This window comes from Cupressus sempervirens, chromosome 9, assembly GCF_028749045.1.
Source record: "Cupressus sempervirens isolate cs-2001-9-10 chromosome 9, ASM2874904v1, whole genome shotgun sequence".
In the NCBI taxonomy this organism is placed as follows: domain Eukaryota; kingdom Viridiplantae; phylum Streptophyta; class Pinopsida; order Cupressales; family Cupressaceae; genus Cupressus; species Cupressus sempervirens.
Window position 1 is genome coordinate 288,555,451 of NC_143126.1, and position 12,502 is coordinate 288,567,952.

Here is a 12,502-nt window from a genome sequence, read left to right on the forward strand (position 1 = left end):
GCTAGTACTAAGGGTTAGACCATAAAAGAATAAGGATATAGGGGAGGAGGATGAGGAGGAGGAAGAAGATGATAGGGGGATAGGGAGGAGGAGATAGATGGAGAGGGAGGGGATTATGAGGATGAGGAGGGTGATGGTAAGGAGGATAAGGATGATAAAGATGAGGAGGGAGATGATTATGGGGGAGATGATGATGATGAGGGTGAAGATAGTGGGGTGAAGATGGAAGGGATGATAGTGAGGATGAGAATGAGCCTGATAGGGATTAGGACATAGGTATGGATGCCCTAGTGATAGATATAGATGAGGATATTTTAGATTCCCTAGAGGAGATATTGGTGCCAACATATACAAGTCATAGAGAGCTAGAGGTTTGGATAATGGATATAGTTAGAGGAGTCCAAAGTGAGTTAGAGGAGCATCAAATAGTCTAGGATTGAGAGTGAGAAGCACTTATATTAGAGATTGAGAAGTTCAGGGTTTAGTGTGTGATGTAAGTAACATTACTAATACTTCAAGAACCCTCAAGTAAGTCATGTATTTCCTTAATAAATAAAATTTATTCAAAAATATAGAGGAATCAATACATATTTCCCAATACAATCATCCATCAAATCACCATTATCAAATAACAAATCAATCTTGAAAATATAGACTTTAATTCTGCTATTCGAGATTGGCTTGAATACAAAGATATATAAGTTTTTAAAAAAATATTATTTCTTCAATAAAACCTTCCAAATTAAAAAAAAATTAGGTTTCCAACAACATACCAGAAAATTAGAAACATCCAAGGGTAGAATCCAAAGTTATGGTCTCTGCACTGAGACCCATTTTCTATGAATTTGTTGATCACTAAAATGGTCATAACTTATAAAAAAATTAACAAAAATGTACCAAATAAATTTAATTAGAAATATTATTCATTTCTCTTTCCAAAAATATAAGTTTAATCCCTTGAAAAAGAAACTAAACATTCATATGCATTTCTTCAATATGAATGTAATTTGAAAATTTGAAAAAATTGTCATTCATAGAATGCTCATAACTTTCTCAAATATGCATGAAATAAACTAAGAAAAAATGAAATCAAAGGATTATTTAATTTCCTACTCTACCATATCAATAATACATCATTTTTAGGCTATACATGGATTCATAGAGCTTGAAAAACAACAAGAGAACTAGAAAGCCAATCAAAATAACAAGTTAGAATCACTCTAAATTTGCTTCAAATGTACTAATTCCTTCCATTCTGATTTGGTTCAACCTTAAAATTAATTTTATATCTTCTTGACCATTTTATAACTTAAAAATACCACCCATGACGTTTGGACTTCCTTTTACAACTTTAATGCAACTTTACATGGTTGCATTTTTTTTGTAACTTTTCACCTTCTTGAATGCTTTTGAGACTTTTGACAAACATGATGCCATGACTTTGCATAAACATTAAAGACATATTGAAATGACTATTTAATAACCTTTTACATGGTTATTATCCTTTCAAGGGAAATTTTACAGCTTTTTACATATTAAACCAATTGGGACCTCAACTATGACAATGTGGACAACATTACATCTTTGTTACAACTTTTCTTTTCAATTGGATTCTATTACATAGAATGACATTGAAACATATATGGATGAACATAAATCATTAAAGTTTCAATTATAATATCTTTTGATTATATAATGGCTAGGTGTTCTTGAACCAGTGTGACTGAGCTACAATAGAGAGGGATACAAAAGTACATAGGGCACAAAGAGCAGTGCACGAGTCCCAATAATTCATCAATAATATCATGGATGTATCCATTTAGGAGGTATTTGGGATGGTGGGTGAGGAATATGATGAGGCACAATACTATAGGACTTATTATGAGATGGTGTTTCCTCAGGAGCATAGGGTAGAGAGCTGTCAAGCATTAAGATCAGAGCCTCGATAGACAGAGGACTCAGACCAATGATGTAGTGATAGGACTGATGAGGCCACCATAGACTGGCGAGGGGCCATCATCAATGCTAAAAAGAGGCATAGAGGCTAGAGACAAACCATATTGACACATACATTCTCTTATACAAAGGGGATTTTTGATGTTTGATATGGTCCTACATGGTTCATGTTTATGGACGATTAGTATTGATGTAAATCATGATCATGTACGTTGATACTTTTTGCAACATTTATGATATGCACCTATGTTATGATGACTATATGAGATGTATTACATGTTGGAGTTGATGAAAGCCAACTCTGAAGACACCCAAGATTGCCTGCATGCGAGAACCTGTCAAAGAGAAGCCAAGGAGAGGAAGAGCATGGAGCAAGCGTAAAACCCTAAACGAACATGAGAGACAATATGTGAAAACACAAGAAGAAAAATGTATTTACAATATGCACAATGCCTTATGATATGTTGAAAATACAAAGAGGGAGAGGTCGCTTATAAAGACCTCAAGGAAGCTTGTAGAACAAGCTAGAAGGTGGTAGAAGATAAGGATGAAAACTCAACACATATCCACAAAAGGTGGAGCATACTAGAAGGGAACAAACTCCTGTGTTGTCAACAACTAACCACTACATGAATTAACTACAAAATATTAAATAAATGCATTTAGCTAAGTAAGCTTAAGTAATAGAATAAATAATTAATTAATTACTCTAACAACCCCTTAAGTGCAACTTAGGGAAATGCCTTAAGCTCACAAAACTAAGATGAATGCAAAATGGGTCCCGACAATGAGGCCATGTTAGGTACCCAAGTACAATGCAAAAAAATGCAACCTCTAAAAGTGAGAAAAGAGAGAAAACCATGTGGGAAAAACCCTCCCCCAAAAAGAGGTAAGAACTTAGTGAAGAAATAAAGAAGCCTCCAACTAGGGAAATGTCCCCTAAAATAGCAACAAGGAGTGATTATGAAGAGCATCACTAAAGCATGAAGAAGCTACAAAATCTACCAAACTGCTGATCTAAAGAATCTCCATGGAAGAAGAAGGCACAGACTGAGCATGTCTAAATGGTAGATGATCCATCTCACCGAAATGCATAGGTAGCCAATCACTGCAATTGCCTTGTATATAGGATCAACCACTGAATACATAGTTCACACTATCAAACCATCAAACCAAGGATGCATTAGAAAAACAACATAACCCCTCCTTAATGCAGATGAGGTGTGATGACAGGCAACTAAGAAGGTGGGCCAAAGTCTCCAGCAGACAAACCAAGAATGACGAGAGAGGGAAAGAGGTACAGACACCTATAAAGACATGGTCAAATTGACTCTGCATGGAATTAATGTCATGGAAGGGACACTCACTTGACAAAGGGAGAATGCCTAAAATAGTAAACAAATATCCCCCCCATGGTGCTTTATGAAAATAGTGCATGTACAACTGACTCAAAACAACGTTCATGACCCCCAGAATGCAAAAATGGCACTTTATCTCAGTGCAATACAAAAAAGTGCTTCAAAATGATAGTTAAAATGATGAAAACTAAAAAAGGGTTGCAACAAAACAAAATACAGCTAAAAACAAGGAAACCATGCCAGGAAAATGATCCTCGAGCCTAAAACACTCAAAATATCCACCATATAGAAAAATGCCAAAACTATGATAGAAAGAGCAAGTGCTAAAAACTAAGAAAAAGGACTACATTTCTGAAAAGGTGACAGAACCAACTTTCCAAAAATATAAAGTTTTCAAAAAATGGGCATGGGATGCAAAAGATATGCTTGCCAGAGTAAAAAAAAAATGTCATACTTCAATTGAAAAAATGGGTAATAAAATAGCATCAAAACTCAAAAATACCTACACCAAAGTCTCTGTCTCAGAACCAGCTTTCTAGCACTTCTTTTGGATCGGAAAAATACATCTTTATGCTCAAGTTATGGCCAAAAAACCAAAGGTAGGTCCAAAATGACCCTGAAGGAGATGTGCAAGGTTGGTTGATGACATCATGCTGATGTCATCATTTTACAAGTTTAAAATTGATAGACTGTCAGCCATCACAACAAAAAAGGGCCACATGGCAGTGCCACATGGATGCCACGTGGTGGTCGTCTGACATGGCAGGGGCCATGTGCCACATGGTAGACCTGCCACATGTCACACTTGTTGTGGTTGCTGCTGTAGACGTGGTTTGCTGTACTCGCTGATTGGGCAGGCTGAACCTGTTGACTAGGCATAGAGAAGCAGAGAATTGGTGGTAGGTAGTAGACTATGGTGGTGGAAAACGCCAGGGTGGAGGTGGCAGAAGGGAGCCGAGTGGTGCACGGGTAGCGGTCGAAAATTGAGCTGTCAAGGAGGAATGTTCGAAAGGCACCACCGGGTGAGCTGGACAAGGATGGCCCTACGGTGGCCACTGGGCGGTGCAGTGGTGATGCACCCTGCACCCCTTTTTAAAATTTTTTTAAATCACCATGCGTCTGTATGATTCATACGGAAAGCCCCCCAAACAAAAAAAAATTGCCTCCCAGAACTCTGTCTCCAAAAATGAAAAGTTTTATATGAATCATGACTACAAACGGCCTTTCGGATCTAATGGTGATATCCATTTGGGCTGAAAGTGCTCCAAAAATTTGTTGATCCCCTAATTTGAAGGAAAAATGCACAAACAAACTAGGGTTTGTGACTTCAAATTATGGCTTCAAAAAATCTTCAACGAAGTAGTAGCAGGAAGGCTCTGATACCATGTTGGAGTTGATGAAAGCCAACTCTGAAGACACCCAAGATCACCTGCATGTGAGAACCTATCAAAGAGAAGCCAAGGAGAGGAAGAGCATGGAGCAAGGGAAAAACCCTAAACAGACATGAGAGACAATATGTGCAAACACAAGAAGAAAAATGTATTTACAATATGCACAATGCCTTATGATATGTTGAAAATACAAAGAGGGAAAGGTCACTTATAAAGACCTCGAGGAAGCTTCTAGAACAAGCTAGAAGGTGGTAGAAGATAAGGATGACAACTCAACACATATCCACAAAAGGTGGAACATGCTAGAAGGGAACAAACTCCCGTGTTGTCAACAACTAACCACTACATACATTAAATACAAAATATTAAACAAATGCATTTATCTAAGTAAGTTTAAGTAATAGAATAAATAATTAATAAATAATTAATTATTTACTCTAACATTACACACATGGTTATTATGGAAGTATTTATCTTTTTCTATGTGGAGTTTATATGATGACATCATTCTTTGGTTTATCACATGTTATGCTAAGAAAATGATATCTTTTGTTTTCCCACATGCTTTTCTCATAAAATGAATCCAAATAAAATAGAAAATGATGTGAATGACATGCATGTGTGTGTGTGTGTTGGGTCTTTTCTTAGGATCATATTTGAATTTTGAGGGGTTTTTCAAGATCATAAAGAATTCACAAATGTTAACTCTAATCTGATATGTGACAAGTACACTGGATAATGTGTGCTTAGAGACATGCCCCTAGATAAGATGTAAACTATGTTCAAAGGCCAAAGATAGAGTATGTATAGATTGGTGATGCTTGGGTAAGATAACTAGAGGTATTAACTAGTTTTTAGGCCATGATCAAGGACTAGGGATGTCTTGTAATATGAAGAATGTGATTAGGGAATGACAAGGGGGCTACAAAATGGATGGAATCCCAATAGATGGAGTAGCAACAAGTGATTACACATGATGCTTGTTTGCCAGGTTTTCACCATGGTACTTGGCTAAAATGCCTGTTTGCCTAGTTTTCACTTTTGGATAGAATTTTTCTCTTGACTCAATTTTTCATGCCAAGACACTTGTTACAGGTTTTCATTAAGGCATCCAGTTTTCATGACTTTTAAAATATTTTTTCAGGACTTTTTGCCATTTTTAAAATATTTATTTTTGAAACCTTTTGTCTTTTTTTGAAATTTTTTCAATACTTTTAGATAGAATCAAGTTTAGTACTTGTAGAGATGCATATTGTTGATGGATATAGGTAGTGGTTCTCCCTAGTAAGTTGCAAGATGATATACTCCAGACCCAAATTCTATAGTGACTACATAGGGTCCTTCCCAGTTAGGTTTAAATTTTCCTATTTTCTCTCCGTGTTGTTGGGTCTTATAGTTCATCTTTAGGACCAAATCACCAACCTCAAAGTGATGACCTCCGGATTTATTATTATAGCTCCTCTTGAGTTATTTTTAGTAATCTTGCAAATGTGTTAAGGTGGCTCACCTTTTCTAATCTAGCATTTTAAGTTCATATAGTCTAGATACTTTGTAGTTCTCATCATCAACAATATCCTATAGGGATACTCTCAATGATGGAATTTCAATCTCATTAGAAAGGATGGTGTCAGTGCCATAGACTATAGAGTATGTTGTCATGCTAATGGAAGCACACACACACTTTTTCTATAACCCTAAAGAGCTATATTTAATTGCAAGTGTGAGTCTTGACTAGAGTCATTAATAGTATTTTACAGAATCTTGATAGTGGTATTATTATATGATTTTTCTTCACCATTACCCTATGGAAGGTAAATACAAGAGTATCCATGGAAGATATTGTACTTTTCATAGAGATTATCAATGTTCTTGTTTTGAGATGAACTACCATGATTAGTAATAATGGAAAGAGGGACTCCATAGCAACATATGATATAATTTAGGATAAACCTTGAAATCTTATTTCTAGTAGTGAAAGTAAGAGGGATGACCTCAACCCACTTGGTAAAGTATTCAATTTTTTTAAGGATAAATTTGTGCTCATTAGAGGAAGGAAAAGTAATAACTTTTATGAGATCAAATTCCTACTATGTAAAAGGCCATGGAGAGATAATGAACTAAAGTTCTTGTGCTAGTGCGTGAATTAGATTACTATGTATTTGGCACTTATGACATGTTTTGGAAAAGTTGTGAGCATCTTGTTCCATGGTGGGCCAATAATATCCATGTTTTCCTAGATGTTGGCTAGACTTAAACCATTGAAATGGATTCCACATATACCTTTGTCTACCTCGTGTAAGGAAGTTTCATCTTCTTGCAAATCAAGGCATTTGAGTAGAGTTTGGTCAAAGGATCTCTGCTAAATGGTATCAATGACAATGACGCATCTAGCAACTTGACAAATAAAGGATCAATGTTCATTCTTGGATAAATTAGGAGGTAGGATTTAGGCATGTGGGTAGTCATAAATGTCTTGTTACTAGGAGCAATTAGGACCAACAAGTTCACACACAAACTTGAATTGAGAGAGCTTAAATGTAGGAATCAAGAGTTGTTCTAGTAGGAACTCACAATGTTCAACATTTTGTGGGATATAAATTATAGAAGCAATAGTGGCCATAGCATCAAATTTCTTATTGTGTATCCTTGGGAAATGGTGAAAAGAAATAGTGACAAATTGAGACTTAAAGAAATCTTTCATCTGTTTGTAAGACATCAACTTATCATCTTTCATCTCATAGTCATAATTGAATTGTCAAATGACTAACTGAGAATCACCATATACTTTTAGATGTTGTATATTTCATTGGATGGCTAGCTTTAATCCTATTATAATTTCCTCATACCTCACTATGCTCTTTGTATAGTTAAATGCTATCTAGTATGACTTAGTGATTATATCCCATTGAGGTGTGAAAAACATAATGCCAAATCATAAACCATTTCTTGTGTGTGTGCCATCAAAGTAAAGATTCCATTCATTAGCTATGTCCATGTTAAAGATAGTCTCATTTGGAAAATATATTAACATGGGATGACCATCTTTTATAGGCTCTTATGCTAACTGATCAACTATCACTTGCCCTTTGATTGTCTTTCTATCCACATAATCTATATCAAATTCACTGAGGATCATAACCCATTTGTTGAAGCGCCCTATGAGAGAGGATTAACTTAGGAGATATTTTTATGGGTCTATCTTGGAGTTGAGCATGGTTTTCTAATGTAGCATGGAATGCCTTAGATTTTGAGCTGCAAAGATAATAACAAAGCATGCTCATTCAATGAGTAAATAGTTCAATTTGTATCCCACATGTATTCTCTATAAGTAAACTTGCAATAATGAATATAACCATTTCCACATAACCCATAATAAATCTGAAATAAATATGCAATCAAAATCCACATGTAAGAGAATAGATAACATACCCACAAAAATGTGACAAAATATATACCCTAGGAAACCCTCATTGAGAAGAAAACCCAACCTCCAAAAGCATCCATCACCATGTATTATTCTACAAAACTACCATTCTAATACAACCATGGAAGCCTTCAAATCTATAGCCACAACCAAGAAATCCATGTGAACAAGCATCAATCCACTTATCCCATGCCATGCTTACAACCTTCTCAAATGCTCCCTTGGCTAACCTATCAAGCCTTGTCCTACTTGAATCTTTCCTTTTTCCCTTCTTCCATTTTTTTCTTTCTTATACAATAACTACCCTTGTGGTAACTTATATAGTAGCAAGTCCTATAAGACAACCAAGTGGTATTACATAAACCATGTGCTACCTAACCCATTGAGCTCACATTTAGTATTGGAAATTTAATTCTTTTGCCCAATATTAAATAATTACATCAAATATTATCACAATTTTACAATACAACTTATCAAGTATATACCATGGGAATCTTTACATGTTGCAAATCCATCTAGGTGCTCCAAGGTGGAACATTACATAATAAAATAAAATAATATTATGCAATGTGTACAACACCCATTATTCCAACAATCTTCCCTTGTTGTATACATTGCATAGGGTCAATCCTTAGCCACATAAATGAATAAGGAAATAATCGCTCCTAACACATCTACCATTAAGGATCAAAGTACACCAAGTGCCCCAGCCTAGTACCAACAACAAAATCAAAGTGTCCAACTTCTCAAATATGAATGATCTCACCTCCTATTATACCACTACCACCAAAAATACATAGAATCCATCCAAAGAGAAAACCACCCAACCTGTCATATTATAAGATCATAAAATCTTGTACCGACTAAAATGTCAAGCACAAAAACTTGATCCACAAGGTAATCACATGTATCCATAGTTGTCAAAAATCCATAGCTAAAATAACACCTAGAGAAAGTGCCAACCCATGAAACTACCCATACCTCTAAAGATATACCAAGTGAATCTCACATCATCAACATATCCAATTTGTAACTTGCAAACACAAGCCTCAAGAGAAATACCAACCACATATATACCAAGAAACTTCGACTACAAAATATAATGTCAAATTTGTAACCAAACCACTCACATCATCTCAAAGAAGTGAATCCATGTAGTTTCAAGGACATCCACAATACATAAACTGATATCCTACAAGAATAACTCTCATAACATGTCTCCAACACTCTTCCAAGTTTGCCACAACCAAAAAAGGAAAGAGATAAAGGAATAACCATCTCATCTCTCACATGACATACATGAACACAAAATAGTGATCATAATCTCTAACAAATCTCAAATCCAATGTAAGTGAAACCAAACATCTAGAAAGATAACTAAGATGAAAGAAAAACCATGTAAATCATAACTTGTATCATGTTCTTCTACACACACCATTCCAAATCCAATTTATATGCCCAATATAAAACCATCTCCCAAAATCAACCAGCATAATAAAAAAACATGCATATGGAGATAACCAATACTAAAAATCTCTCAAATAAACCCTCCAAAACTAACTCATGTGTCATAGTTGAAGATCCATATCATGAAAGACAAGCATAAACATAATGCACTTGAGAGAAACAATGGGCTATACCTCTCAAGTAGAAAACTGTCGAGTAGACCAAGAGTTGGGAATGAGAATTCTCATCAAGATATCCAAGTCTCCAACCAAAAATTATCTAAGAATAATCTTATTTCAAGTCCATATTAGGTGAATTCCCCTTAGAATTCCTGCTAAAAACCATCTACCATCCTAACAAATGCATCTCTAATCCAAGAGAAATCAACATCACCACCATCTCTAAGTATCCATGAGCACCTGTAACCAATCAATCCATGCCAAATCCAAATGTAACATAGAAATACCATGAAGTATTCAGAAAATGATAAATGTACTCAATACCAAGAAACTAAACCAAGATCAATGTCAAATTTCCAACCATGGCCTCAGGATCATAAACATGACAACATGATCTAAACCCTCTCAACCAAAGAGATAACATTCTCTATATGAATATACTACAACATGTCACAACTCTAAACATGTATCAAGAGTATAACATGACATAATAATGAAACCATCATAAAACTAAGGATGACATGTCAAATGAAAGCATACACCACACCTTTACTGATAACTCCATTAGGCATCTCCATACAACATGAAAAACCCCATCTTCACATACCATGAAGAACCATCTCCACTCATTATGAAGATAACCAAGATCCCCATGACTCCTCAAAATCTAATCATCTTTAGACACCATGAAGATAAAAAGTGTACCATGCAAATGTCAAAGATGCTTCTGTAGCAATAGGATCTAAGAGAAACATCCAACATTTTCAAACACCAAATAAATATATCAATGCGAAAAAATCTCACTCAACCATGGTATTGAGTCACCTATGGCATCATAAAATCCATCTCCTGCATGAAGAACCTCCAGGTCTACACAAACAACTAAAGTGTCAGTACCAAGTGAAACCAAGAAGATACAAGCCAAACCAAGAACTAATCATCCACTACCACCCCATCATTGTAACATGCTACCACTAAACTGTGTATCCAAGATATCCATAACATCATGATAAAAAACCTTCCTCTGACCATGAGAATTAGCCACAACCTCAAACCATTAAATAACTCAAAGTGCACATCACAAGCTCCTTAAAAGAAACCAAATAACCATGATCCTCAACCAAGAAGATATACCACCATATCCAAATAAGGAATCCAAACCAATGAACATCAAGGATGTACTTGAATATAAAATTATGTCATGACAAAATATATGGTACAATGATCACATCCATGAAATGAGCAACTATCTCTCAACGTGTCCAACCTATCGGCATAAAATAGTCAACTAGAATCCTCCACAATGACTATGCCTGGTAATAACGTCTCATCCCTTCTACATGAAGAAAAAATTAGGAAATCATGTGACTTAGGGCATAGACAATCCAAATCCAAGCTACCAATATGAATATGCATCAATAATGAAAGATCAATGGGCAAAGACAACCCATATCCAAGCCATAAATGCAACCTATAAGTATAGACCGCTTACAACACTGCACAACTTGTAGATCCAAAAAGTCATCATACATATCCAAACAAAACTTTAATAACCACATCATTATAAGACCAATCTAAAATATGAATTGAGTATACAATGACATCAAATTCAATTCTTCAAAATATGCATTGTCATAAACTCACAATGTTACCATAGTCAATATATATCATAAACCATTTAGATTAATATATCACCAAATAAATCATGCCAAACCTACACCAAATCTGAACCAATGTGTAGAGTTCTCCAAGATCTTTTTGTTGACTACTTGACGACTAAAATCCGACTTTGTATGCCCAAGTTTTGTCCTAATCTATGCTCATAATAAACGACATTTGACTTTTAGGCTTTTAAAACCTAAAAAAAATCAAAATCATAAAATCAAACCTATGCCAAGTTGTAGTGCTATGATTTATCTTTCTAACTCCTATAAGAAGTTTGAAATTCGATATACTGAGAGAAAGTTATGGCCAATTTACCAAGAAAATCTTTTATACCATTTTCACTGAGATTTTTTTTTTGTGATGAAAATTTTGATGGGATTAAATTTGATGACCATCATGGGCTAAAACTAAAATACTCTTTCATTTCTTCTCAACATGGCCAAACTAGGGCATATTATATATCAAAATTTATGGAAAAACCAACCTGGATCAAATGGTGAGGTTTGTTTTTTCCTAGAGATCATATTTGCAAGCTCCCACTTAAAACCTTTATTTAAATGAAACACTTAAAAAATCCATTGTCCAACAATTTCACATGCCGAAAATCTACCAACATCCCATCATAATAGAAAACCAAAACCCTTAGTTTTGTAATAAAAAAACCCATATATCTTGCCCTTTCTTTTATCCTCTCATGCATTCTGATGGATTCAATCTAGAGTTACAACAATAAAACCATAGCTCTGATTCCACTTGTGTTAAATTGTGGTGACTGATTAGGGAAGTACTATACATACTCCATAATTCTTCGATAGGGTTTGGGGCCAGGCCAAGCCTTGAGCAAGGGTTTAGGGGCAGAGCCCCTGAGAAATTTTTTTGGGGCTACTATATTGACATTTTATGGTTGACATGTTCTAACTAATTTTAACCCTAAAGTAGCAAAAATACTTGTATAAAAGGGCTTAGGGTTAGGGATTGTTTCATTATGGGTGCTGTGAAAATTGCTTCTTGTGGCAGTATTGAGCTGTAATGGATTACAGACTATAATAAGAGTGTAATAACTAGATTTTAATAATATTGGAC